Source organism: Pelecanus crispus, chromosome 1 (genome assembly GCF_030463565.1).
Source record: "Pelecanus crispus isolate bPelCri1 chromosome 1, bPelCri1.pri, whole genome shotgun sequence".
Lineage (NCBI taxonomy): Eukaryota > Metazoa > Chordata > Aves > Pelecaniformes > Pelecanidae > Pelecanus > Pelecanus crispus.
The window spans coordinates 107,945,808-107,968,916 of NC_134643.1; positions in this window are offsets into that span (position 1 = coordinate 107,945,808).

Here is a 23,109-nt window from a genome sequence, read left to right on the forward strand (position 1 = left end):
AGACCGCACCACTCCATCACATCAACATTAATTCATGTTGGTCTGTTACTTTGGATGTAACCGAATGCGGTGAAAAATGACTCCAAGATTCCCCGGCCCAATCTGGCAGTACACTTCAGCAAACCTATCTAATAGGTTTATTATAGTTTATTGAGCAAGTGTTAGCCCAGAGTAGATCAGAACAACTGCCGAAATGCTAAATGGCCTCAGGAATTATGGCATTTTGGGAAGAATTATTGTGGCAGGATGGGTAACTCAGTGTCTAGGGCCCCATGCTACCTCCATCCCTGTCAGAAGGAATAATGGCCAAATTTCCTTCTGAGCCTCATGGACCATTGGACTAATATATAGGGGCCAGCCTGTCCAGCACATACAGTACCTTCAGCTCCCCCAGCCTGGAGGATCCTTTACAGTCGCTTTTTACGAGCAGGTTATTCTCAGCATCAGAAGCCATGCTCCTGCCTCTCCTGCTACACGCTGAAGGAAATTCCCCCATCCCAGTGTACCAACGAATGTTCCTGGGCCCCAACCCTCACGGGAAGATGTAAAACTTGTGTCCCAGCTCTTGGGAATGCCACAATTAGCTCTGGCTGGGAAAGACTTGGAAAACACTTTACGCTTCCTGCAAAAAAAAAGCCCTGTAAAAAAAAGGGACTTGCAAATCTGCTTTATAGAGAGACCGCATTTTATTACCAGACAGAGCTAATAGCAAGGTTAGTTTACTATACCAAAATAAAAGTTAAACATCTGATTCCTATCTCTGGAAACAAGGTTAGAGAGAGAGAAAACAGCAGAAGGCTCCACCAACATCTGCCTGCAACGTTAACTCCATCCTGCTTGCCAGATCCAGATTTCTTTCATCCAACGCCCAAACCAAGGGTTTATTCTAGCAACACTCTCCCTGGCAGAGGGAAGTTTCAAGAAGCCACCCCTCCTTTCCTTACAGTCCATTATTTATGTTCCTATCTTTTCAGGAGAGTTGTAGAGTGAAAACAGAGCACCAAAGGGTATCTCTGGGGATTTTACAGGGACTCATGATGTTTCAGTGCAGGTCTCCAGAAGCCCCTAAATTATGATAATTTAGGGTTTCTCTCTATAGAGTGGCATTGCTTCAGCCATCCAGCATTTGTGAGACTACTGATGGAGTACTTGCAAACTTATTTGAAAACAGACAGCTCTGCTGAGAAGAGGGGGTCTGCACTCCTGATTCTTCAGCCTCCGCTTTGATCTCTTCTCAAAGTCAGTCAGTTGAAAGGTACTCATAAACTACCATTGCACCATTCTCCAAATTACTCAGTATATCAGTTCTTCAGCATCCTACAGCAGTTTCTCTTTTGGATCCTCTGTTCCTCAGCAGAATGACTTGCAACATGCTCTCTTAAGTGATTTCATAATAACCTGAAGAAAAATCCTGTACTTTTTTTCTGATTACAACCCCCTCCCCCCCATAATTAACGCACTATTTCTGACACCCACAACCTGAATTACCCTATGGCACTCCCACAGAGACTGCACCAGATGTATTAATGATGCCTCTGACTGATTCAGCCCCTGGCATAGGACCATCTCCCCCTGTGGTCAGGTTATAAGGCACAGAGGTTTCCCTCACATTGCGTTGATGGACCGGCTGTCAGCATCAGCCTGGAGTGAGCTTTAAACTCGTGGTCCCCTTCTGTGGCTGCCTCCCTTTCATGAAAGCTCTCTCTAGCGTCATCCCACCTTTCCCTCTCCCCTCAGGTCCCATCTTTCTCCCAGCCTTTTCACAACTCACAGCCATGCCCCAAGTCCTCTCTAGCAGAGCATCCCAACTTTTAGTTTTCTGAAACCTAGCTGTCATACCCTTCTGCGTGCCCTCACCCCAGCAGGAACGCACCCCCTTTCTACAGCATGTGTTACAAACACCGCTGCTCTGCACCACAGCTCCCCCACACCCCGCGTTGCACCCCACCGGCAGTCAGATACAAAGGTGGCCCTAACAATGTGCAATGCCACCATGATGTCAAATAGGACCATGTGATGTTCACCTTCAATAGGAGACCAATGTGTGTCGGTCCAGAGGCCGGAGACAATGTTGGCACAACACCAATTTGGATCGTTCACCAACCATACACCTGTGCATTTGAGAAATTCCTCCCTGACTCTCCCAGTAGCAGGGACATGATGTGCATGTGCTACCCAGGAGGATACCTCTCTGCCTCAAGAAGTTTCCACTTGAAATACACCCAGGTTAGACATAGGTGTACACTAGAAGTAATGCAGAGTAATGCATATACACAGCCCTATAAAAATCCCAGGTGACAAATTGGCAAGACAAACTCAAATGAGATTTGTGCTCAATTGTGTTTCTAAGGAGTGCCGCTTCTGCTCTTTACAGAACTGGGGGTGCCAGCGAGGGGTGTAACTGAAGTAGAAGTCTCTGCTTGGTGTGCCAGACCTTGGCGAGTTATTCCAGGGAAGCAAGGGAGAGGGAAGGCGTCCAGAAGAAATCAAACGTGACCATACTTTTTCCATATATGAGCATAATCGTTAACGTTACTTGAGTGATCTATTGATAGCACAGGGCCTGATGACATCTGGTGCAACTGTGTGTTAACAATTAAATTAAAGACTTTCCAGCCTTGCCTTGTTATCTCTCATGTTAGGAGCTAAGGGTCTCCTTCCCCTCATGCCCATATTTTTTCCTCCAGGTAAGCAGAGGAATTGCCTTTTCACCCTGTTTTAATTACAGGAGCTGCGTGACCCTTCCCGGAGCATCTATCAGAGACCATACAACTGGAATATCACCAGGCCAGCAGGCTCACAGAAAATATGTAAGTAGGTTACGTGGCGGGGGTGGGGAGGGGGGGGAAGACCATTAAACACAGCAGGACCTACTTAACAGAGCACCTGTTAGCAGAAGAGAAAGTGGTAAGAGGATGAATCGGGCGGAGAGAGCAATAACTGCGTGGCTTTACTCTTTCTAACACTGGCTAGGCTCAAAGAGGAGTGCACGAAGCTGGGAGGTGAGGGAGGCTGGGAGAGAAGGAGCTGAGGGTGTTCTGATGCTTGCTGAGGTTAGTGCTGCTAACAACTGCTTACCAAATAAGTAAATCAGAGAGCTCAAATATGCTCCTAGAGCCATTGCTCTGGGCTGGCTGGCTGGAGGGCTCACACAGCTAATAAGTTTTCTGCTGTTGGTAGAAAGCCTTTGCTCTGCTCCAGGAGAGAGTGGAGCAGCTTGCTCCTGACCCCATCCCTTCTACGTGCAGAGGGGTGCTGAGCCTAGCCAGCTCCCACAGCCCCCAAAATGTTGGGGAGGAGGATGCCTGCCTGCACACGCTGCTTCTGCAGATACCAGGTGGTAGCGGGTGCTGGGCCACGTGGCCCATCCGTCCCTCCCCTCCTGGCTGGACCCCGTCCTCACAGCCCTGACCACGCTCTGGGCTCTGTGGTGTCCCAGGGTTTCCACTGCTGTGGCCAAACCAACCCACTTTTTCAAACAGCCCCACCTGTGCACCATGCCCGGGGCCACTGCCTGCCCTGCCCCTCGCTGCAGCCGTGGCGGGGGCAAGGGCTATGTACCCACCTACCCTCCTCCCCCAAAGCCCACCAAAAACACCCCTCCAGGAAGAGGCTTGCCTGACAGCTAGACCACCTAACACTGCTGCTGAAACCTGTCTGGCTTTTGTCTGACCTGCTTGGGGCTTTAACCTGGCAGATAAAGACCCCTCGAAAAGCAAGTGGACATTTTCCTGTGGGTCTCTCATAGTGAAACAGGTCAAGGAAGGAGCGGAAAGGTGCCTCTGCCAGGCAGGCTTGAGGGCCCTGGACAGGCAACACGTAGTGGGGCTCAGGCTGTTGCATGTGCATATGCCAGAAACTGCAGCTGCTGCTGGGGGCACACGGGTGAGAACAGATTTGGGTTTTATCCATGTCGTTGTGCCTGCTTGGAGGGGAGTGACCCCAGGACAGGGGACAGTGGCAGTGAGGGAGGAACAACGCACTGGTTTTAGATCTAGTCTCCTTTGTGAAGGCTTTCAGGGAGTTCTGGCAGATTTACTCTTTCCTCACAAAATATATTTAAATTCTAAGTTATTAGGGGTGGTGTTTTGACATTGCCCTAAATAGATTAAGGACTGCCTTATGTTTTGGAGAGGGGTACCTCTGGCCACCTGGAGAGCATCTCTGGCATTTGACTAGCCAGGTAATGTTTTCCTTTTCTTGACCAGGGATAAAACTGCACTTCGTTATATTTCAGTATGAGGATTTTTTCATCAAACCTTGTATTTATGTAATCTGTCTGCTAACAGATATACTGAAATCAAACATCTAAATAGGATTAATGCAGGCAGCTTATTACTGGCTCTTGAGGAAGACCAGGAATTATGGTTATCAACCATAACAGTGAAGTTGGGATGTCTGACCCCTACAACTTATCCTTGAAAAATACTATACAAATAGCTTCTGAACCAGTGAAAAGTCATTTCACATTCACTGAATAATAGAGAGAAGCACAAACTAAAATAGCCAGATCCAAATATCAGAATGTAGTTTGAGTTCTTTCTTGGTGAGAGGAGGACAAACATAATCATAAGTGAAATAAGTGCTGAGCCATATTTAATCCTCTCAGCAGTCCAGCAAGACCAAACATAACTGTTTCAAGCTTTCCAAATATACAAAATTGCCTTACCACAGAAGACTATACACTCCATTCAGTTTTGGGTCCACCTCCCCTATTGCAAGAGAAACATTCAGGGATGTCTCCTGCCCTTGGATGGGATTTAGCTGCAAAGCCCTGTGAAAACTTGTGCAAAAGCTGCCTAGATGGCTCCTGATTTCCAAAGAGGCAGGTGGGGTGATGTGCCCAGGAGTCTCCAGATCAGGCTTATGGTTGGATGTGATGGTCCTGTACATTTTGTTCTGGGGAATGTAATGCACAAGGGCATGATAATGGATATATGTTTTTCCACTCCAGATGGCTAATTCAAATTAATCCTATGGAGACAGTGACTGAAAGTACCGTTCTTACCTCCTGGTGGTTACCAGCAGCCTGTTTGAACAGTGTTGATGAGTCCCAGTGATGTTCTTGATGGGCAGTGTCTCCATCTTTTAAAATCATCCTTACAGACAGGTGATTAGTTCCCTTATTGGCACTTTCACCTACGGAAATGAGAACTGAATAGGCTGGATGATCATTTTGCACAGTAATTTATGCATGTAGTCCAATATAGCTCATATTGAGGAGCTATTCCTCTCTTATAATTGGGGCAAATTCCATCTCTAGAAGCTCTTCTTCCAAGAGAGGATGAATTATCTAAGCCATCACCTGTCTAACACCATTCAGCTGCTATTTATTTCTGACATGTTCATGTCAGTAGAAGGCTTTCCAACCTCGCAGAGATATTGGGAGATTTCATTTATACAATACTGTGAGATTGTCTGATCAAAGGCATACAAGTGGAAATCATTACTGTTATTTTCAGACATGTCTTTAATCATAGACTCTCCCTATTCATCGCAATCATTGCAATTGTAAATCAGAAGTGGGTTCCCTCACCACCTGGCCACTTGGTGCTCTTCTAATCTCTGCCTGTTGCCTGTACAGTGAGATTTCTCCTGCATCCCCCGTCCACCTCTCTGTGATGCAAACATGTTCACTAAAATTTGCTATGATAGCTTCACTTTATGTGGATTTGTTTCTGCAAACATAGATGATACTGAGCTTTCTGAATCTCTCCCACCAGGAAATGAGGATAATACTTGGAGCTGTCAATGCAGGGACCATTCATGGTGCCCGACAACCTTGCTGAAATGACTGAATTATATTCCTATCAGCAAATGTATGAAATGAGTTACAGTTATTTAAACAAGGGAATAGAAGAATTTGCACTCCTAACTACAGAAAGAAATAAGCTTGTTAACGTCCTGTCTTTTTGACAATATACATCTTTTTTGTCTGGTCATGCACTGGGTCCCAGTGCTGTAGTAGCTTCAGGCCAGAAGAACTAAGGTGTCTGCTTTCTGTTGTTTCTATGGGATTTATGCACCTAATATCGTGATAGAGCTGGTCTACAGTCTCTCCCAAAACCAATGCACATGCACTTATTTTTTCTCCCCTCTCTCTTTCATCTGTAAAGACTTTGGGAAGTGTGGTGCATGATGGTGGAGCACCTGCAAAAGGCCTATGTGAAGGAGGCCACTAGATTAATCTGAGATCTCTGCTGGGGATCCTAGATCCACTAGAGCCAAGGAAGACCATCTGCTGCACTCCTGGGTTTTGTTTCAGAGGCTGGATCTTTTATTCACAAAAGGTTATGAGCACACAGGATGGGGTGGCTTTGCCCAGTAGCTCAGGTCAATCCAGTTTGAAAATGGCAATAGAAATCTGGTTTGGTTTTGAGCATAGTGATTTGGGATGCTGGAAACCATGAGACTGCCAAGAAAATGTTGTTGTTGCCGACTGCCTCAAGTGACAGCAATTCTCATACACCCTGACCAAGGAAATGCCTTCATTCCAGCAGCTGCAGGTATTGACTCTGTTTCCACGTGTTTGTCCCATTTGTCTTAAGTCCCCTATGCAGTAGCTCTTACTGCTTTTATAGAGGCTGAAGTGTTTCCCAGTTCCCATGCCAGGGGATCAATGGCTTGGGAGGACAAGAATGGGAGGTGGAGCCTTCCCATCTGAAATCATAAATTCTAGTCTGGGCCTAGGTCATCCGAAAGTTGTAGTCACCTAGAATTTCAATCTACTTGTATTTGCCCTACGTGATTAAATATTCATGCCAGGATATTCTGCCATACACGATGAGAATATTTAATGTAACCTCACTGGAAAGACTATGTTGCAGATGTAGTAAATGTCCTACTGCTTTCTGAAATGAATTCTGCATTTTTCAGTTGTCCAGCTTCCCTCTGATGGACTTCAGACTAGTCCCAGATGTCCATATGATCATCCTATTCCCAGAGACTGATTTTTTTTTACACACACATGCACACACATCCCCCCCCCCCCCCCCCCCCTTATCTTGCCTGATAAGGCCAAGGGCATAACATGGTAAATAGCCTTCTCACTTCCAGAGGGGAGCGATCCATCTGAGAACCAAGAGACTGCTGGAGACCAAACCGTTTGCTAAGGATCACAGCAGAGCAGCTTCTAGTGCAACTAGCTGATGGCTAATTTGCTTGGGGCTGGCAGCCTGGTGCTTTCAACAGCCTGAACTTCACTTAAAAAAATTATTGTGATTAAGTAAACACAGCTATAATGGAAATCTTTACTCTGCATATTACAAACCAAAATGGCCATGAAGGGAGCAATTATGAAGTCTCGGGACTGTGGTGAGGGGAGGAATCATTTGAGCTCTGCTGTTGTTTGTTTTTGTTCATAATTTATTTCCCCTGGGAAGCTTGGCTCTGAAGCAGTCTCTGCTGCATTGAGAGATTCTTTACATTTTTGTTAACCCAGTTTTCCATCCAGTCTTGAGCAAGATGGAAGGAAATATAAGGGGTTTACGTCAAGTCACAAGACATGATGGACTACCTTGGGGAAGGATTCCTAGATCCAGTTTCCAATTCCCATTATAAGCCCACAACACAAGTTGCACATCGATTGCGCTCGCTCTCTCTGTTAGTCTTCAGTGACATGACTGATTTTACAAAGAGTTGAGAGAGTGGTGAAGATAATGGAGCAGTGGCAATGTTAAAGCTGTACTAACAGGAACCACAATGATGGTTCAGAGATAGTGGTCATCTTCCCTTTCTGGAGAAATATGATTGGTCCTAGTGGGTCTTTGGGACTTGCCTGATTCAGGAAAATTATAGTGTAAAGCAGCACCAGGCTTTCAGCTTCAGCTGATTTTTGCTGATCTTTGTTCAAGACCAGAGGGAAATTAGCTGGTGGACTAGCCAGCTATTAGTAGAAAATTGACTGAGAAATGGAGAACACAGCAGAGAAACAGTTGGTGAATGATGGGATGAGTGGTAATTCCTAGGCAGCAAAAAGATTGGTGCAATCCCAAACCCCAATATACTTTCCACATGTATATAATATGCAAGTTCAGGAGCTGCTTCAAGGGCAGAAACCAACTTGGAGACCTTTTCCTTGACTGAACAGGCTTAACCAAAGAAAGAGGGTCTAGCATTTCCTTTTGAGCCCTGCCAAAGCTGCAGATCTATCAGCACAGGCGCTCAATGCTAGAGCCGAGTGATGTATATACATGACAGCTAAGCAAAGCAACTGGCTACCAAATGATGATTGTTCAAGATCTCCATGTGAGGACAAACATTTCTGTTAATGGCTTAGTGTGTTTCAGGAATGGAGAGCAACCCACATAGACTTGAAAGAAGGGAACAGAAATGTTTGGCAATTCCTATCACATGGCTGTATATTAGCTAAGGAAGAAAACTGCCCTGGTAACCATCCAGACTTTCCCCTGGTGCCATGGTGAGCACATCCCAGAGAGATGCGGTGTGAAAGGACAAACTTTCTCCTTCCCAGGCAAGACACATTCAATTCGGGTACACGGCCTTGGAGCTGAGCTAGCTGGCTGCCAAGGCAGTCTGAAACAGCAGCAAAGTGGGTAGTGTCTAGGCAAGAAGGGACCGACTTTGGAGGAAGAGGGACTGAGGACTGAAAGAAAGGACTGAGTTTGGAAGGATAGGCATAAGTACGGCAGGGTTTTGACAGCAGGCTACAGCTATTGCTTTGGCAAGCCAACTGAAGCAAGGGAACCTCAGGACATACACACAAAAGGAATTGTTACTATTACTCCTATTCCAGGATGATAATCAAACACATACCTGCAGGTTGGTCTGAAACCACCTCCCCTGTTCATCCTCCCTTCTTCCAGAAGCCAATTAAGTCCTTCCCAAGGAGATGTTACATGAAACAGGCTTTTCAGAGATTGGTAATGGTTGTCACCCCAGCAATAATCATAATGAATCACACTTGGGCTCCTGTTGAGCTCATATTTTCAAAGAGATGTTGGTTCTCGATCCATTCATTAATATTAATTAGCACGGAGTCACATTTCACTTCCCACTTATGTGTGCAACCTGCAGCATCCTTGTGTGTCCTGTGCTAACGAACCAGATGCCATTTATGGCTGGCACAAAATAATTAGCTAATAGTTGAGGAATACGTATCTCAAGTTAGTTAAATATTTATGCCAGACTTTTTCCATTTTGGCTCCCAGCCCTCATCTGGGGGTTGCAGTGCAATTTAGGGAGGATATGAGAAAGTTTTCACAGTTGTATGCAGCAAGCTTTAATTATACATTCTCCATATGGATGCAAATGTTTGATGTTATACAGATGTTGGCAATGAATTGACCACCAGGTACCAGCGTAGAAATAGCAAACTTCAGCAAGCAGATCAAAATCTAATTCCCTTGTTGTGACTGGATGCTGCATAATGCAACAGTCACTCTTTTGCTTCTGATCCAGCCACTTTTGCTCAGTCAGAGACCTCTGCTGGAAAATACTTCCAGGCAAATGAATAAAAAAAATGGCCAGGGCTGGAGAGAGGGCACACGTGGCTTGGAAGTAACTGGAAGTCACATCCTGCATCTTCCCTAGAGCTGATTTCTGGCAGTGGGAGAGGTATCTGCTTTTCCGAGTCTTCAGATTTTGTTTATATCGTCCCCAGATCCCCAGGGGTCCCCAGATCTTTTGCTTTGTCTCCTGGGAGCCCTCTCACACAGCCCTGTGCTGTAACATGCAAGAGCCAGGACGATGAGCCAGGACCACGTTCTAAGAAGCAGAATAGCCATGCTCGGGAATGAGACAATAACTCCGAGCTGTTGCGTGGTGTGTTTCTGCCAAGCCCGTCTCGCGCGGTAGGTGTTTGCTACCGTGCTGCATGAAGCTGCTGAGCAGAGAAGCTTGCTGCACTGAAAATTAGTTCCAGCAGAGACATTCACCACCCTGCTCCTGCTGGCTGCTGAAGGAGGCTGGGACCACAGAGACGTTATCAGGAAGAGCGAGGACATCCAGTGCTCCTCCGAGTTGTATGGGAGCTGGGACTCCCAGTGTTGTGTGAAATCGAGGAGCATATTCCCCCTTCTGACTCCCAGTGTCATGCGGAGATGTGTTTGTGTAATTCCCAGCGTGCCTCCCACTGAAGGAGCAGAGAGTGAAGCAGGCAGGGATGGCGCGGGGCTGTTAGTTGGATTCCTCCTTGAGGATATGCACAGAACATCTATTCTCTTTACTGCTTTATACATGAATGACATTGATATATGCGGTCCTGCTGAAGGCTGATTTTTGCTTAACTAACCTACCCCTCCCATGTCCTGACCTTCCACTCTTACCAGCATAGAGAGGGTTTGCTTTTGCCTGCTCAGAAGCTCAGAACCCCCAAATTATCTGTAACGTCTTGAGCACATAATTACATTGAGTTGATCACTGTGATACCTAGGCACTTTCACCTTACTGTGCTCTCAGTCAGGTACTGTCCCTGAACCAGCTTTGGTGGGGATACAATTCTGCTGAAGCTTTCATTTTCCGGAGCAGGTTTGGGCAGGGAAATGGTGGGGGGGAAGGGGTAGTGTTGGCTAATGCCTATCTGTTAGAAATAATACAAGAAGAAAAAGTGCTTGTGATCAGCTCTCACATGACTATCACACCCTGTAATCGGGTAAGATGAGATGGCTGCCTTGTGAGCTGCATCTGGGTCATGCGAAGGAGCAGTGACCCACACCTTTTCTATTTTACCTGCAATCCTTGTGCTCCTGTCTTTGAGCTTGCCTGGTTTCACAAGTAAGCAGAAATGGGCTTACTCACTAGGTAGATGAAAAGACTTCTAAGAAATATGTGGGTGCTATGGTAGATAGTGTTATACTTCACTAAACAGAGCCCTTCCCTTTGAGTCAGCCCATGCTTTGGTGATCTAGCCTTTACAGGCAGGTTTTTTTCTTTGGGCTAAATTATGAAAACCGTGAAGGATTTCTCAAGGTTCCAGTTAAATTGCAGTTTTTGCCATCCCAATCTGCTGTTCCATCTCTGCAGGCAAAAACAACTGCATTTTCCCTGCCACTCCTTCTGTGCTGTGAAATAGCTGTCATGCTCTACCCCAGAGTTAGCTGCATTGTTGCGGGGGAAGAAATGTTTTTTCTGTCCATGCACGAAAGTGAATAGATAAATCTCTTGAGATGAAGAGGCAGTTATTTTGTCCTAAAGAGTGGGAAGTGGATGGAGGAAACAGAGGAGCCTACAGTGAGCTACAGCTTAAGAATCGGTGCAAGACATTTATTCCTTGCAGAGGCAAAAGAGAGCAGTGCCACAATTTTTATTCTCCTAGGTCAGGAACACAGGAGTGACATGACAGTAACTCACTTCTTCCCTCTTGAGAGACGGCTGTAAAGGTGGTGGTTTTAACTTATTGTATTTAATAAGGAGGTGAGAGACAATAAAGCAACAAAATGAAACTTCTGCCCACAGCATAGCAGAAAGGGGAAAGAGGTTAGACAAAAGTCCAAATGCCAAGTCTGAAAAGTGAAAATCAGGAGTGTACTGGTTACAAAGCACTTAATCCACAGAGCTGGCCCTGAACATAATGGATGTGCTCTCTCTTTGGTTACCTACACCTAACATTTCTCCCATTTAAGTTTTCTGCCATGGCAAAAGACCTCTGCTCTCTGCATTGCAATGCAGAACTGCTGGGACCAGGAAGGAGGAAACCAAAGTAGCCTTGGCTCCGGGGTGAGATAGCCCTGCAGTGTTTAGTTCTTTGGGACCTGGTGTGTACACTTTGATATGTCCATCAGTAATTTGCAGGGCCTTGCTCGAAAGGATGCTTGTGCTGGAGCACTCACCAGGACAGGGAAGCGATGCACAGGAAGGGCTCCTGGGGCCTCCAGAGCTATTCTCTGGATAAGGAGGTAGTTAAAGAGTAGGGAGTGGAAAAACCTGCGAATGCTGATAAGGCAGCTACTTGCTTTTCCATTGTTCTATAAACTTTTGTAAAGGTGCAATAAAGGTGTTAGCCACACTGCCCACGGCATAAGGGGCCGGGCTCTCCTTTGCACTGAGGCGGACTGGAGGCCTGTGCACACTTGGCTATCCATGCTCTGCACTGGAGGGCAGAATAGCTGATCTGCAGCCGCAGGACGCTAACAAAGAGCTAGGAGGAGGGTTTCAGTGGGGTATGTGCTTTCCCTGGAGAGTGTCTCCTCTGTTCTTTGCTAAGTTAGAAAGAAGAAAGCATGGAGGACCAAAAAAAGGAGGTGAGCAAGCAGCTCTATAGAAGAAGTTCCTAAGTAAAGGAAAAATCCTTTCTCGCAGCCTGGTGAGAATAGCACTCGGCGCTCTAGTTACTGGGGGCACGGGTGAAGGGAGTTAGTGAGGATGCCAGAAAAAGAGTGCAGCAGGCGTCATCATTGCATGGTGGTGATCTACTTTTAAGTGATACCAGAAAAACCTATTAAATATATAACCTCAGCGCCCAGAAAAATGTGTTAAGAGGTTTATTCGTGTAGGAAAAGCTTCATCTTATAAATATAGATAAGGGCTTCTTTTTTTCCTTCTTCTTCTTTTGGATTTCCTATACAGAAAACATATTTGGACTGTAACTTCCCTTCTGGGAAGCTCTACCTAGTTATGCTGCTTTCTGTCTGGCAGGACTGCAAGGTCCGTGCTGCAAATGGGATAGCTTGGTGTGATGAGTCCTTTCTAACACATATCCTACTACATCCTGTTCCAAGCCCCATCCTGTAAAACTTTATGCATGTGCTGCCCTGCAAGAGGGCTGGTGGTTTCACTGAGCACAGGTAGGATCACTGTGTGCTGAAGGTGAAGGATAGCTGTTGTTCTCTTCAGGATGTACCTGCTGCGGGGCTGCTGCTGACTGACCTGCAAGGGAGGGAAAGATACACAAAATACGGAGCTGCTGATCCCACTCTTTTAGTTTTTCCTTCTCTCTCTCAACATAGGCACTTTCATTTCAGGCCCTGAAGAGCACCTCAGGTGGAAATGCTGTCATGGAGGTTAAGTAAACCTGCTATCCTTCAAGTTGCCACCTTCATTTCTCAACAACTCTCTTGCCTCTTTGAGAGGGTAGAATAGGACCTGACTGCCAGCCTCATCTACTAACAAAAGTCCAACCACTACCTTTATGCTGAACATGAGTCAACATATGTCTCATCTTTACATCCATCTTCTTTAGTCCAAGAAGTTTCTTTATGGATGGCTGTCAAAAGCTCAAGCTCAGCATTGCTAACACCAGCCTGTTCTTGCCCACAGTCCTCCCCACTGATGCCTTTCACGGTCTCCCCACACCGCACTGACAGCCTGCACTCAGGGCCACCATGCACCTGGTCTTTCCACCCTGTCTGCCTTGCTGTCTTCCTATCCACACAACCTTGTCTTGTATCACGTTGCTGATGTGCAGTCTTCCCTAGTCATCTGCATGCTGAAACACTTATCCAGACCCTTGACATCTCATAATGGCCAGTACTTTTCCCTCCGGCCTTGACAGGGGAGCTTGGAAGACACCCCCCAGAATGATGCTGGATTGGGTCATCCCCCTTATGCTTGGCTTTTTGGCTCCCCCTCATTTGCCTTGACTTCCCATGCCTTCACAGCTCTTCAGCTGTTCCTGGGCTGCCCTTTTCCAAATGACTTGGGAGGCATGGAGGTCTGTACCAGCCTTCCCTTCACAGTTCTTCACACAAACATTGTTGGGTTGTACCTGTATGACCATTCTTGCCAGGGAGGAGACCTCTGTGGACATACTCTGTTGTCATCCCTTTTCACATCTCCTTTAAGTTACTGTCATGTGTGTCTGCAAACAAGTAAACTAAATAACTGCAAATGTAGACACTCTTGTGGCTTAATCACGGTGACTAACATTGCCTCATGGCTTCTTATTGCTCCTCTATCCACATCCATCTGCTGTTGCTTTGCTTACCAATCAATAACTGTGAATCAGGGCATTTCCTCTTCCCTTCTCTGCCCCACCTGCACGGGGGCCCTGGTCCATGCCTGTTGCTCCTAGGGACTATGACAGCTTCCAAAATCACCCCATTCCCCAGAGAAAGGGCATGTCCTGCTGGTAAAGGAAGTTTACTGTTATGAATGTTAAGGACCACCCCACCCATGTGAATTGTGAAATAACATGATGATGCCATGCTTGTGTTATAACGCCATTGTATTTGACTGCTGAGGTGAAAGTGGAGCTAGCTTATAACCAGGTTTCCAAACTCCTGCCTTGTTCCTTCTCAGGCGCTGTCGCTAGTCTGTGACACACTTGCAAACATCCCATCTTGCTATATTGCTAACAGAGTGCTTTGGGTATTTTTTCTCATTGTTTTTGATATTGACAGCAAATCTGGTCTGTCTTGGCGTTGTCAAGACCTCTCAGGTGAGTTCTGTCTCTGTGACCACGCAGCCCGGTCCAAGTGCTAGTGCAGGTACTGGCAGCTCTTCCTCTTCTGCTGCTTGCCAGAAAATTCATGAAACACTGCAGTGAGCATTACTTTTTCCTACTGGGGTGGAAACCAAGGCAAAGAGGAATGCGGTAGCCAGCTGATTATCCTAAAGCAAGCCAGGAGGAAAGCTGAGGTTAGAGCTCAGGGGTCAGGCTGACCTCCTCCCTGCTGCTGGGGCCAGCTGCTGCCATTTCTGTCATCCCCCCCGGGTTGGGGGCTGGCGCTGGCCAAGAGGCAGCAGATGACACTCCTTCCTCAGCTCCGGCTACCCCATCGCAGCATCAGCTCTGGCCTGAAACGCGTGTCTTCAGAGGAATTCAAACAGCACTTGAAAGAAAACAAAGCAGAGCGAACGGCTCTTCTCAAACAGCAGCTGGTGAACTCCACTGGCTGGAGCCACAAGCCTTTTTAGGGCAAGTGACGGTTCCCCCTCTCCCCTGGGGAAGAAGGCTCTGTAACAGCTTATCTGTCAAGGGCGGTTAGCAAGGGAATCTGGCATATGTTTTACCGGAGCAACGTTTCAGATTTTTGGTTTGCAGCCCTCCTCTAAATCACATTTCCACATGGGCAGGATGATCTGGACAGCTCCAGCGCTGCAGACAAAAACCTGTCCGCGCTGGCTGGCCAGGATGATTTGGCCAGTAGCGAGTCACAGCTGGCATCCCTTGGGTGTTTGTGAGGGGGCCACGACCAGGTGCTGCCTCGGGGGAACCTACGACCTCAGTTCTCTCCTGCTCTGTCCCTTGAGCTGTCTTTTCCATCAGGGTAAAGTGGGAGTAAGATAATATCCCTAGGCTTTGGTAACCGTCTGTATCAGGGCCAGCTTTAGTCACAGCAGTTGCTTTCAGGCAGCAAATTGCTGAGGACAGCAGATCAGCCTGGCAATAAGCATCCTGCAGACCTGTTGCCTCTTCTCCCAGCTTTGCCCTGCGCCCGCCTCGTCTCCAGCAATGCAGCCGCCGCCGGGGCAGGAGGCAGAGCGTGGCGAGGGCAGCAGCAGAAGGCTGCCTGGGCTCCCTCCTCCCCACGGCTAGGGCTTCTATGAAGAAGTGACAGGGTGCAAGAGTGGGGGATGACACCAAACAAGCTTTCAGACACAGGAAGCTATTTTTTCCTCATTCTTGAGCAGCAAATACCAAGTCACCCGTGTGGCAGAGGAGCTCTTCTCAGCACGCAAGTGAACGGCATTGGGAAGTGAAGAGTCAGCACAAAACCCTGTCAGCTGTTGATGTTTCATGGGCACGTTGCCGGCAGGCTCGGCTGAGAGGGCTGAGGAAGCCGTGGAGCAGGATGGCCCCTTCACCTCCCCCAGGGATGATGCCTCTGGGGGTGCAACATACTGTCAGGTGGGCAAGATGGAAAGCAGTGAACCAAGATCACCCCTGCTCCATACTGAAACCAGTGGCTTTGTCCCCAGCACGGTTTCTCATTTGCACAGAATTTAAGGGGGTGACGGTAAAGAGGAGTGGGAAGAGAGGTACTCCTGGTTCTCTGGAAAGGGCTTTTGACTCCATTTTATTCCGGGGGTGTAGGTTTGCTTTTCCATCTGCAGGCTTGCCTGCTCTATTATTGTAAGGGCAGCACAGGGATGCTCGGGCAAGCTCCTACCTATAGCTCACCACGAAGAGAAGGGGCAGTGTTTGCTCTGCCAGTGCACTAATTTAAAATACCTGGCTGCAGCGCTAATGCACAAAACCTGTTGCCTCCCTCGGGAGGCTCTGGGAGCTGAAAAGTCAGAGGCAATGAGTCATTTGCAGAGTAGTAGAGAAGCCATTCGTTGCCTGCTTGTGTTGCAAGCAGGTATTTGGCTGCCTGTTCTGTGTGCTTTCAGTTCAGGTTGGAAGCAAGATAGCAAAGCCTGCTGTGTTTGGGAACGGTGACCCCATGGAGGTGTGCTCCTTGGAGCAGGAGATGAAATGCTGAGGGAGAAAGAGAACAAGCTGGTGGGGTGGCTGAATGGGGGAGCAAGTCTTGTAATTCAACATTCAGGAACCTCGGTAGAAGGTGGGACTCCTGGGCTTTCATTCCTGCTGTCATGAATATTTTAGGGTTTATATAATGATTCTTAAATGTAAAAGGCAAAACAATCCTGGGAATAAGCACATGGCGTCCTGGATTTCTCCCTCCTAGATGACTTCCAAATCATTTGGTTATTACATAAAGGTGACCAACGCCCACAGTAAAATGCAAGCAGAATCACTGCTATCTTCCCATATCAGCTGCTATCTTGCTGTCAGGCTAATATTGAGAGAGGTACGAATTGGCTTCAATCACAGAAATGAAGGTGTGGACTCTGAAACCTAATGATTACATATTTCTTCCAGAGTAACACTCATAAGTGCTTATCATAGCTAACTGGATGAAAGAAAAGTTTTAAGATAAATGACAGCAGCTGAAAGACTGCTTTTTTTTTTTTTGGTACAGTTGCCCAGGACTGTTTATAAAGAATTCAGAAACACCCAAAGAGTCTCACACTGTTAGATCGGGCCAGGCAATAGATTTTCTTTCCTCAAAATGATTCTGTGGAAAAATGTAAAGTGCAACCAGGAGCTGGAATTTTTGTGGGATGGGAAGTTAAAAGCGTATTTGGCAAAGGTGATTTTTCTTTTTTTCTCTTTACTGCTGAAACACCCTTTTTTTTTTTTTTCTGGTTGCCATTGAAAAAAGTTGATAATGGAAATGTCTATTTGCCCATTTTTCGATGTCACATTTCTTCCTGGGGAGAAGAAAACAAAGATAAACTGCTGTTCCACCAGTAATCATGAGGCTTGGAGTCAAGCTTTTACTCACTTGCCTTATTCTGGCACACACTCAAAGTGTGGGGAGGTCTGAATTAACCGGCAAAACATCACAAAACCGGGACTTGAGCTTGAGTTTGGTAGGTAGGATTAGCAAGCAGAAAAACAATGTGTTCATTCCTGCGTGGACTTCAGACAGAGCCTACAGAAGCTTGGAAGGTCCCAGCAGCAGCTGCAGGTCTGGCTGGCCACAGATCAGAGCCTCCAGCAGCTTGCCAAGGAGTACCTGGGGCCTTGCACGTGTCGTCGGTGCTTAATGAGCCCAGTCCTCTTGGCACCGAAGGGCTCTCTGCCCCCGTGATTTGTGCATGCCCATGTCAGGACCAAGACGTTTTACCACTGCAGTATGGAAGAATAGTCTCATGGATTGCTTTCTGCTTGCCCTTGGCAGACGCAACACCTGAACTCCACAAAACACAGCGTTTGAGAATTAAATCGGGAACAAATGAAGCTTTGCATTATTCTAGCGCTTCACTCCCGCAGATCCTGAAGTGCACACCAAGTTGCACTGCTGCTCCGAGCTGTGTCCGGAGGGGACACGCGGGAGGACTTCTGCAGCTCTCTAGCAGGGGTTTGAAGCTATAGCTGACCGTCAGCCCAGCCCTGCAGCACCAGCCCTCTCCCCTGCACTGGCTTTGCCCAGCCCGGGAGCGAGCCAGCAGCCGGCTGGGGTGTCACAGAAGGTGGGAGCACTGCGGTTATCTAGTCAGGCAGCCGCCTCGCCTCTGGCCTTCATCTTCAGGAAACATCTTTTGCTCTGCGCATACTCCAAAGCTTGAAGCTCCTGCATGTCTTCAGCGAGATGTTTCCCTAATGCCGTTTCCCAAGTTGGTAGTATAATGTTTTTCCTCAGAGATAGATCATAACCTCGGGAGGAGTGCAACTTCAGACATAGGGACATTTATGAAAAAAGTGGCATGCTCTTCTGTCAAGCAACAGTTAAAAGAAAATCTGCAAAGGGATTAGCTGCCATACTCTCTGGGGCTTGCTGACAGATGTCCTGAAAATCTGGAAATGTGTTGATCTATCTTTAAACGGGTTTGGGGTTTTTTTTGTTCTCCTTCCTTCTCCCTCTCCTCATCCCTCTGCCCAGGGCACACAAATGGGAATTCCTTCACATCCATGGGGCTGCCTGGGAACTGTCTTGATGCCATCCATAGACCGGCATACTGGTCCTGGGGTGCAATCTAAGCTGAGCTAGACCCAAAACCTCAGTCTGGTTACGGATGCCAGCTTCCCTGCAATGGCAGCGCTGCTGCTTTGTGCCAGGGCAGTTAGGATTTTCTCTCTGTTCCAAGTGCAACCTCTCAGCTCATTTTAAAGAAGCTTAAATGTTGGCCATTAAATATAAATATCTTCTTTTTCCTTCGGGTGAAACTGATGTTCAAAACTTCGCAGTGTAAATAAGGTCTGGAGAAAATGTTTTAGGCAATGTTTCAGTCACACTAAATGGCTCTGGCCATTCCTCCCCGCTTTAGCCCCGAGCTCTAGGTGTGCCTCCCCTCCCTTTCACAATGTGGCAGAGGAGCTTTGACCTGGTCGCAACCTTCCCCCAAGCACATCTTTGGGCTTGGAGTAGCCAGAAGATCCTGAGTTCTGTGGATTGTGTTGTGTGATCTTGGCCAAATCACGTAGGACAATGTTTTTTTTTTAGAGTGCTTTCTGTTTCTGGATGGTTTGATTTCTGACTGCTCGATTTGAAATACTCGGGTTGCCTCTGAGAGGAGGGAGATGCGGATGCACGCTCCCCCTTTCTGAGCAATACAGCCTTTTAAACTCTTCTCCAGCTCTGGTTGGAGTCAGTGCCCTCAGGGAGGGAGTCGCTCCCGTGACTGCAGTTAAATCTCCCCCTCCTCTTTTCCTCCTGTACAGGAAGGAAATCACTCCTCCTGACTTGCAGAGGAGTCGGGAGTCTCCTGCCTTGCTGAAAACAAGACAGGGGCCTGCCTTGCTTGGTTGAGCCCAGTCCCCTTTTTGTTATACTCTGCTACCATTAGCCATGCAGGTTACTGCCTGCTCCAAAATTTGACGGCTGCCAATCTGTCTTGGGCCTTGTTCCCTTCCCTGCCTGTTGACCAGAGGAGTGGGGTAAATACCCGCTGGGTCCAGTACTTGGGGGTGTGCAGTGTTCTGTCCTGAAGAAGGACCGGCATTCTTATTTCATAATGTAAGTGTGTTGCATTTCTGCCAAACTCCTTTTCTCTGAGGGCCGGACGATAGTCTAACTGCACTCTTTAACTGCGGGTCACGAGAAGCCTGTGCACATCGGGCAAGCAGCGCATTCGGAGTCTGGATGTTGACATCACTTTGCTTCCTTAGGGCAAAGGATGCAGCTCTCGGTCACAGCTGTTGTGTTACAGCAGCCTCTGGCAGCCCAGAGGTTTGGGAGACATCTACCCCAATGGCCCTCAGCCACACAGCAGCCGCCCACTCTTGCCTCTCGCCCGGGGTTGCAGGCACCCATCGGTCGTGTTTCTCCTGCTAGAAAAGGCCGGGCCGAGGGGAAGCACCTGTGAATTGGTGTGAGCACGGAGCAGCTCAGCAAACGGCAGCACGCGGGATCGTTTCCCCTTCGCCCCGAGAGCGTGTGTGCTGCCGGTGTCCAGCCTCTAACCCTGCCTGCCGAGGCGAGCAAGGGGGAAGCAAGCCCGAGCAGACTGCTGGCAGCCACCGAGCAACAAGAAAGGCGGCGGTGTGGGTTGCGACCTAATGTGTATATCATCAGCATTGCTTGAGTCACGCCCGCCTGCCTCCAGCTATTACAGAGATCCCGCTGCCAAAGAGCAACCGCATGGCCCGACCGAAATGATCTGGCTGCCGCTGAGGACGGCTCTCTTGAGTGACTCAGTTGTGCTGGGAGTACAAGGCAGCCCAGATCTGTCTTCCTGGAAAGCTGCTTTGCAGTTACCTTGCGCTCGAAACGGTTTTGTCTGTGAGGCGACTGTGGTGTTTGTTCCCCTTCAGCTGCGTGAACAAGCCACGCTGATGGACGGACGGACGGATGGACGTCCACGGGGAGTCAGAGCCCCAGTGTGGGAGCTCAAAACACAGGAGCCAAGCCTGAGGGAGAGCTGGCTGCCTCCCTAGGTTTGAGAAAGCTGCCCTGCCCGAGCCTCAGTTTCCCCACCGATGCAGGAGCGAGGCCGATGTTTTCCTCAGAAGACCAGAGACTGTTTGTGAAAGTCCCCCGAAGAAGGGCACTCTCGTGAGCGCCAAGCTATTTTTATTATTGGGGTCAGGGAGGAGAACACGTGCAAAGGTGATAAAGCTTTTGAACCACAGGTTCCCATTAATAGTCTTTAGCACACACAATTCTTATTATAATCTAATTTGACTGGAATTGGATTAATCTTTTAATGCTATAATGTCATTTCCATGGTCTTTTTATATTTTTATTGTTAGCATGCATTAATGCAGTACCCTGCAAGAGCTCTGAGAAGAGGACGTGAATGTTTAGTGAATCTCTGATAACATTTTTGCAGGGCATTTTTATGTTCCTGCTAGGCTCATACACTGCAAAGTCACACAGTGCCTGGAAATAGCAAGAATGCACCCAAATTCATCTCGAATTATCTTGCGACAGGCTCCACTGGCGAAAGCAATGTAGTCAGAGCCAAGAAACCACGGGTCTGCTCCCGGCTTGTCCCTGACCTGCGCCGGGAGCTCACCTGCGTCATGCCAATGTTTTCCTCCCCGACTCTTCAGCTGGAGATGGAAATAATTTGTCCATATAGGAATGTAGTGGGTCTGTGGTCTATATCCCTTGCCATCTAGAAAAGCTTTCTTCTATCACCAAGCTTTAATGCTTCCGTTTTATTAAGTTCATCCTGAAAAAATGCTTTTTTTCTGCCTGTGCCCTGTATTTCTTCATTTGCCTTTTTTTTCTTTTGCTATTATTTATTTCTCTAGTTATATGTCTTTTGAAGCATTAGAGTAAACAATCTTTATCGTGCATCCATTTAAAGGTGCTGGAAGTTTACTTCAAAGTAGCCGCACAGTGCTTGCTCTAAATATTCACGGGCTTGCCCGTGAAGACTTGTAATAGGAGACTGCACGTGAAAAATATTGAGCAAGCTGAGCGATATTACACGCGATGACGTTTCAGCCCTCAAATCACCTAAGAGAAAAGGCAAATAGACTGGTATTTTCTATCAACTCTTATCATCACCTCTGTTCCTTTTCCAAATCTCACTTGAAGGCAATCTTGATGTAATTAAAGCTTAAGGGCCAAAGCGTGAGTTTCATTTTCAGTGCAAATACAACGCTAACCCTTTCTCTCCCACGCGTCTCTGGTTATTCTGCTCTTTGGCTCCTCCGTTCAGAGAGCATGACAAAGCTGCAAATTAAACCTCCCACTCTGAAAATGGCACGGCTTAACATTATTAGCCTGCAGAAACAGAATTTGCTGGGTCACCAGGAGCTGGCTACCAATGCATCTGCCACAACAGCCACGTTGGGAAGCGAGTCCATGTGGTAATACAGACAGCTTCTGACTTGGGCTGGGTACAGCTTCTAAGGACTTGGCATCTTTTATTAGGCGGCTTGAGACTGTGCTGGTTTCTGCCTTTCTGTGGCACAGAAGGGTTGGGTTCCTGCCTTTGCATCACCAGGACTTCACTGGGGACTCTGGGTGTAGGCAGAAGGGTGTCCCCCAAAGGGTCCTTGCAGGGTTGGAGCACTAGGAGGGTACCTCACTCTGCTATTGCTGTCACTCCTGGCCTCTTTTCTTATTTTTGTGAGCAAACAAGCAACTGTGGGGTTCGTTTGGAAGGACATTTGAACATCTGCGCCCTGGAGAAGGGCTTTCTCATTCATCTTTTATTTACAAACAACATAAACCCCAGTCCCTGGTGTTGCCATATTTGTGCATTTCAGTGTTTCCTGGATGTACTTTTGATGCGTTTCTGGTGTTAACACTTTGTAGCGTTGATTGCCTGGGCAGCATCCCAAATGCAGCAGTGCCTGCACACGGGGAGGGCTCGCATCTGGCAACCTGGCATTAATACCAGCCCTGGATTCGGCTCTCGGTAGCAGCGCATCGCAGCGGGACAGTCACGAGTTGCTCGAAACTTGTTATTTTCGGTTTGGATGGCAACAAAAGGGAGCATTTATGCCATTTCCCAAGGAGCCGGGTTTCCCAGCAGCGCCCGAGGACTCCCTTTTTCCCTTAAAACAAAGGAACCCGGTTCATCCCCGCGCTCTTTTACGACCCCGGGCCTCGCAGCCCCACGCCGCAACCTTCCAAAAGCCACGCTCCGCCGTGGCCTTCCCCGCACCCCAGCAGCGCCCACGGGCCGGGGCACCCCCGGCCCCTTCCCGCGGCCGGGGGCTGCCCGCCCCCCTCTCCCGGCAGCGGGGGGAGCGGGCGGCGGGGCGGGCCGGGGCGGGCCGGGGGAGGAGTTTGGCGGCGCGGAGGAAGCGCCGGGCACCCGGCGGCGGCGGCGGCGGCAGAGCCGAGCCGAGCGGGCGGCGGGCCGGGGCGAGGCGGGGGGGCGCGGCGCCCCGCTCCGCTGATTTTTTTTAGAACTTTTTCGGGGTGCGGTCGTCTTGCTGGTGCTCCGTGCCGCCGCCTGCCCGCCCCGTTTTATTTTTCCCTTTCCCCGCGCCGCGGACCAGGCGCTTTCTCCCTCGCCTGCTGCCTCTCCCCCGGGGCCGTCGGCGCGGAGCGGCGGCGGGGAGCGGAGCGGAGCGGCGGGGAGGGGAGGGGAGGGGAGGGGAGGCGCGGCGGCCGCCCCGCTGCGGGGGCGATGCCCCCGCCTGCCTTGGCGCCTCCCCGTGCCGGCCCCGCCGCCTTCCCTTTGTGCCGCCGGGCCCGGCGCGACGCCTGCCCCGGGAGCCGGGGCGCCGGGAGGTAAGGGCGGCCGCCGCCCCGCGCCCCGGCAGCCATGCGGAGCCTGCGGCCGCAGCTG